Source organism: Cavia porcellus, unplaced genomic scaffold (assembly GCF_034190915.1).
Source record: "Cavia porcellus strain 051 isolate PalLab524CR breed Dunkin Hartley unplaced genomic scaffold, mCavPor4.1 scaffold_25, whole genome shotgun sequence".
In the NCBI taxonomy this organism is placed as follows: Eukaryota; Metazoa; Chordata; class Mammalia; order Rodentia; family Caviidae; genus Cavia; species Cavia porcellus.
Window position 1 is genome coordinate 19,211,916 of NW_026947508.1, and position 5,920 is coordinate 19,217,835.

A 5,920-nucleotide genomic window follows, 5' to 3' on the forward strand; every position below is an offset into this window, starting at 1 on the left:
ACCCATGTTGTTCTGGTTTGTGTCTAGATGTTCCCCTAAAGCCTCATGCAGTTTTAGAGGGAACTTCTTTAGAGGTGGCTGCCTCTGGAGTGTGTGATTGATTCATTGTGCAGTACTAGGACTAAGGGTAGGATTGCTGGATCAGTCCACTGATTGGACTGGCACTCTAATCCCAGTAGACTAGAGGCCATGTAAGGGACAGGAAAGGGCTCATCTCCCTACCCTTGCTGCTCCTGCTGTCTTCCACCATCACAAATGGATGCCCCTTTGCCATGTGCACTCTGCCTCAGAGCCAACAGATTCTGGACTGAAACCTCTACAAACTGTGAGCTAAATAAACCTTTCCTCCTTTAAGTTTTGTTGTGGAGTATTTTGCCTCAGTAATGAGAAAAGTAATTAAGATACTTGTATCCAAGCCTAATGGTTAAATAAATAGCTCTGGCCCCAGTTTTCCTGACTTCATTCGTCAGGATAAGCACTGTCAGCTGCTGTAACAAACAGCCTGTAGTCTCAGACATCTAGCACAGCTACATCTATTTCTCGTTTGTCTGAAATCAGCTCCATGCAGCCACAGGAACCCAGGTCTGTCCATCTGTGAACACCACTATCCTCACACCCCAAGCTCACCACAGAAAGGAGAGCTCTAGAAACCCACTTCTTCACCCGATGCGGTGGTCAGAACCCAGCCCCGGGCCCCTCCCAACTGTGAAGGACCAGGAATTAGGGTTTAGCTGGAAATGCCATGAGGCCATGAAAATAAACCGAAGCTTTAGCTTCTGCTTCCCTGATTTCCACAGTCTAACCCAACTTCCTCCTCTTCAAGATTCTTCCAGAGCATACCACTCAGAGACTATTTTCCTTGGCCTTTGATTCAGACTTCTGGGCAAGGCTGCTGGGCTGCTGTTTCCTGCTTTCCCGCACACAGGGGTCCAGCTACCAGAAGTCTCCAGAAGATGGGGTCCCGATGCTGGCTTCGGGGGGAAGCATCTGTGAAGTCACAGTTCTCAGGCCTGCGTGCCTGGGCAGAGCCCAGGGATGACCACTTTTAACCAATTTGTTAGGTAGCTCAGCTGCACAGCCAGCACTCGGAAGCTCTGGTGGAGTCCAGCTGAACCATTCCACGGTTGTATCCCCCAGAGCGCGGGAATTTTCCCTAAGCTATGAGATAGATGATACATTATTTTTTTGTGTTTTAAAAAGGAAAAAATTCAAAGCAAGATAATAGGAGGACAACAGTGGTTAATACATCGCATATTGTTATCTTTACATTAGTTATTCAGAGTGTAAGATAAAGGCACTTAATTGTCCAGACAATATTTGCACAAACCTTTCTTTTTCATGAACTAAGAGAAATTAGTAGTATAACTCTCTTCACTATCTTGTATATTTGTATATCTTATATATGTGTGTATATATATTTTTTCCTTTCTTCTTTTCTGCATTCCCCCATCCCAGTTTCTCTTTTGTTTTGAACAATTTCTTCCCATTTTATAATATCTATTGTATATTTTGAGTCTTATTTGCTCTTTCAGCTTCTCAAACCAGGAAGATAATCTGACACTTGCCGTGTGCAACCATTTTATTTCACCCATGAGTGTGGTCTCGAGTTGCATGCATTTGCCTGTAAGTCTCCAGTTTATCCTTCTTTGTGTCTGAGTAATACTCCATCATATATTTTTAAAAAACCAGCCAGGTGTGGTGGCACACGCCTAAAATGCCAGCACACAAGAGACCGAAGCAAGAAGATTATTGCAAGCTTGAGACCAGCCTGCGTTACAGAGTAAGCTCAAGGCCAGTCTGAACTGCATAGTGAGACCCTGTCTCAAAAAGACTGAATAAATAAATAAATAAATAAATAAATGATATTTTAAAAGTCCACATCTTTTTTTATCCATTCCTTATTTGATAAGAATATGATTTGTTTTCAGGATCTAGCTATCACAAATTGCGTAACTATAAACGTGGGTACACATATATCATTGTAGTATGATGTTTCTAATTCTTCTGGGAAGATACCTAGAAGGGGAGTAGCTGGGTCAAACTGAACCGCCAATCCTAGTTTTTTGAGGAATCTCCTTGCTGATTTCCACAGTGGTTGCACCTGTCTGAATTCCCACCAACAGTGGAGAAAGGTTCCTTTTTCCCCACAGCCCTTCCAGCATTTGTTATTGGTTGATTTCTTGATATTAGTCATTCTTTCCCAAGTGAGGTAAAAATTTGCATCTCTGTAATGACCAGTGATGTTGAACATTTTTTCTATATGTTGTTTGTATTTCTTTATTTGAGAAGTGTGCTCATCTGAGATGCCCATTTTTAGATTGGGTCTTTAAATTTGGGAGGACTGATTTTTTTTTTCTGAGTTCTTTACATATTCTTGATAGTAATCCTTTGTCTGAGGGCATGGAATAAGTTAAAGCTAGATTTGAAACTTGAACTCAAGACTCCTGACTCTTAATCCTGAGCTGTCTACTGCCAGTAATGTGTCTTACCTGGAAGGCTGCCTGCATGCTCCCATAGAGGACATCCGGACCTACGGATTCAGTCCCGGTGACCAAGATGACCTCAGAGACCAAAACAGAGCAACTGGAGAGCGAACACAAGGAACAGTCAGCCCTGGGTTCAGACTCAGCCTCTTTCTGCGTGTTATGGGCCCTCAGTTTCCTCATCTGGAAAACAAGGACGTTTCAGATGGCTGGGAGAACACGAAAAGTGCTCAAGCAGAGCCTAGAAAATTCTTTCCAATTAGCAATAATCGTACCTCAGATAAACCTCATTGGTTATGATATTACCAGTTCAAAGCTGGAAAATTCTTTTTTTTTTTTTTTTTTTTTTTTTTTGGAAAATTCTTGATAAATACTTTAGTCAGGCATGGTGGCATACGCCTGCAATCCTGGCACTCAGGAGGCTGAAGCAAGACTATCCTATCTCAAAAAATAAACAAATATTGCTGTGGGCTCTGATCATTAACCCACTACCCTCAAGGCACACACAGGCATCTTGAGGCAATCTCATGGCTACCACACAGGAGGGCAGGCAAAGTTTCAGTCTCGAAGTGGACAGATTTCTTTATTTCCAGCATGAAAATCAGCTCCCAAAATGTACATGCTGACCTTTTAAAACTCAAACTGCACAGCTTGATCTGAGGTTTTATTCAACTTGGCACAGAATTATTTTAAAAATACTTCTGAGCTGTGTATGTGCATATGCAAGCCCTGGTTGTGTTCCCTGCACTGAGCTTTTGATTCGCTCTGGGGAGAGCCGTGTCCAAGGGGAGGTCCAGCTCTGCCGCAGTACCCAGCAGCCCGGCCTTAGAGGCTGGGACTCAAAGGCCCCTTGCCAGCTCTCTCTCCGTGTCCCTCAGGGTCCTCTCCTCCTCCCTCCTTTTCTTGATCCCCTTCCCATTTGAATAAGATCTCTCTACTTCCTATTAGCTATCTTTTATTGTGTTCTTTACTTACATTTTGCATTTCTTGCATAAGAGAAATCATGTGATATTTACACCTTTGTGTCTGATTTATTCCGCTTAACATTATCTCAAAGTGCATCTATTTTCTTATAAATGACTCAAGTTTATCCTTCTTCGAGGCAGAGTCATACTCCACGGTCTATGAAAGCCACAGTTCCTTTATCCATTGACGTGCTGAGAGCCTAGGAACTCTTAGAAGCCCAGAACAGAAAAGGACAGAATAATCAGTGGGTCCTCGCCCCACAGTGAGAACCGCACTGCACTCTTTACCTGATGAGTGGAGCAACAAAATGTGGTCTGGCCATAGAGTGGGACACTCAGTGATGAAGAGGAATGGACGAAGCTGTGCATGGTGGCACAGACCTGTAATCCCAGCTACTCGGAGGCTGAGGCTGGAGGGTCACGAGTTTGAGTTCAGACTGGGCAACTTAGTGCGACCCGGTCTCTAAATTAAAAATAAAGAGGGATGGAGAGGTAGCTCCATGGTAGAGTACTTGCTTCCCATGCATGAGGCCTTGGGTTCCATCCCTAGTACTGAAAACAACAACACAAAGCTCCTTTCAGGGTCAGCTATGAGATCTGCTGGGTCCTGAACTGTTTGTCCTGCTGTGATGTTCAGAGCCGTTATTAAAAATGTCTGGATCCCCGTGAAGCCCCGCTGTGCCCAGGCTCCCAGGGAGGTTTGGGTAGGACAGGGGTACATCAGGAGCTCTGATCGGAGAGGTGAGTTTGGAAAGGTTCAGGTCCCCACCTGCTCATGGTCATCAGCAGCTCACGCGGGAACACACACCAGACGACACAGCAGTGCCTGTGACATGAGCAAGCTGGGTCAGATGTCATTGTGCTCTTGTGTATCTCTCACTAGGTGGAATGAATGAATGAATGTATCTGGGAAGATGCAAAAACAAAAACAAAGAAAAAAAAACCACCCAAAACCAAACACCGAGGTCTGCTGCACCCTGGACAAGCCCCGACAGCACCGCACGCAGGAGCCAGTTCCCCCAGGCAGCGTAGACTGTAATTGTGTTTATAGGAAACTTCCAGAAAATCTATAGAGACAGAAAGTGGGTTGGTGCTTGCTAGGGGAGGAAATTGAGAGTGACTGCCAAAGATGTCAGGGTTTCCACTTGGAGTGACCGGAATGTTCCAGAATTAGAAAGGGAAGGACATTTCCTTCGCACTGTCACTATAAAAAAGCCACTTCAAAATAGTACTGTTTATGTTAAGTGAAATAAATCTCAGTGATTAAAAGAAACACTAAAAAAGCCACTATGAGTAACGGTCCCCTTCCCCGATGGCCCCCAACCATGGGCTTCCTGCTGCTGCTGCTCCCTTCGGGGCAGGCCCGAGGCCTGGATGTTTTCATCCCCCTCGGCAGCCCCAGCTCCAGGAGCCCTCGAATGTACCACCCCACTTTCCCCATCATTCAGCGAGCTGTGCTTTGTGTGCAGTGGGCCTGGAGGACACAGGGGACTGTCCACGTCCATGCCTGGGGCAGGGCCTTCCTTCTCTGCGCTTCCCAGACCTGTGTCCTGCTGTTCCCAGGAGTCCTGCTGTTCCCAGGACCCCGTGGACACTGTCCACCACCAGCCCTCCAGGCTCATCCAGTCAGCGATGAGCACGGCCAGGTTGGGAGAGGGAGGGCTTGCCCAGTGCCCCACCATGGGATGGCAGCCGTGTTGGACCACAGGAGCCTCACAGTGGGCCCGGGGCTCTCTCTAGTGGGGCACAGAGGAGGACAGGCCTGTGAGGTTAGGCAGCCTGAGAAGGTTTTGGGTCTCTTCAAGGCCCAGGCCCAGGCAGGTGATCAGACTGGAGTGAAGGAGGTGGAGAAGGGCCCAGGCGTCCCGCTCGGCTTCCTGTTTTTATCACTGTCCCAGTCATGGGACAGGGTTGTTCCCACAGAGCCACAGCTCCGAGCCCACCGCTTCCCCTGGTAAGAGCCCCTCCCTCCCAGGGCCTGTCTCCAGGCGCCTGTGGCCTGCTTCCCCCGCAGGCCACAGAACTGGGTTCTTCAAATCAGGGAAGGGCTGGTCCCTGACCTGAACCCACTCCTCTGGGAGCCGCCAGGCCTGTAGCCTCACCAGACTGTCCCCTCCCTCTTCCCAGAGTTCTGTGGGTGCGCATGTCTTGAGCACCTACTGTGTGCCAGCTCCTATACCCCACACTGGCAGAGCGAGTGAGCAGTCTGGAGATGAGGGGCAGCAGTGTCCAATTGTCCCCCTTAAAGTTTCCAGCACAGCTTTTGTAACCAAGAGGCTGGGCACACAGGGAGCTTGTGTTATGGTCTTAACTTGGTCTGAGTTAACTTCTGAGCCCCTGGTCTGGGGGCTCAGAAGAGTTCCTCTGAGGACACAGGGCCTGCAGGTGAGGTGGTGGGGCAGCCCCCGTCCTGTCCTTGTTAGGGCCCTGAACATGGGCAGAGGGAGGACAGGAATGCAGCTGACTTTTCAT

General features: G+C 47.6%; 1 pseudogene; it reads right to left on the reverse strand.

Moving 5' to 3' along the window:
• Window positions 1–2,649: 2,649 nt before the first annotated feature.
• LOC134473095 (U4 spliceosomal RNA) lies at window positions 2,650–2,801 on the reverse strand (annotated as a pseudogene).
• Window positions 2,802–5,920: the final 3,119 nt, after the last annotated feature.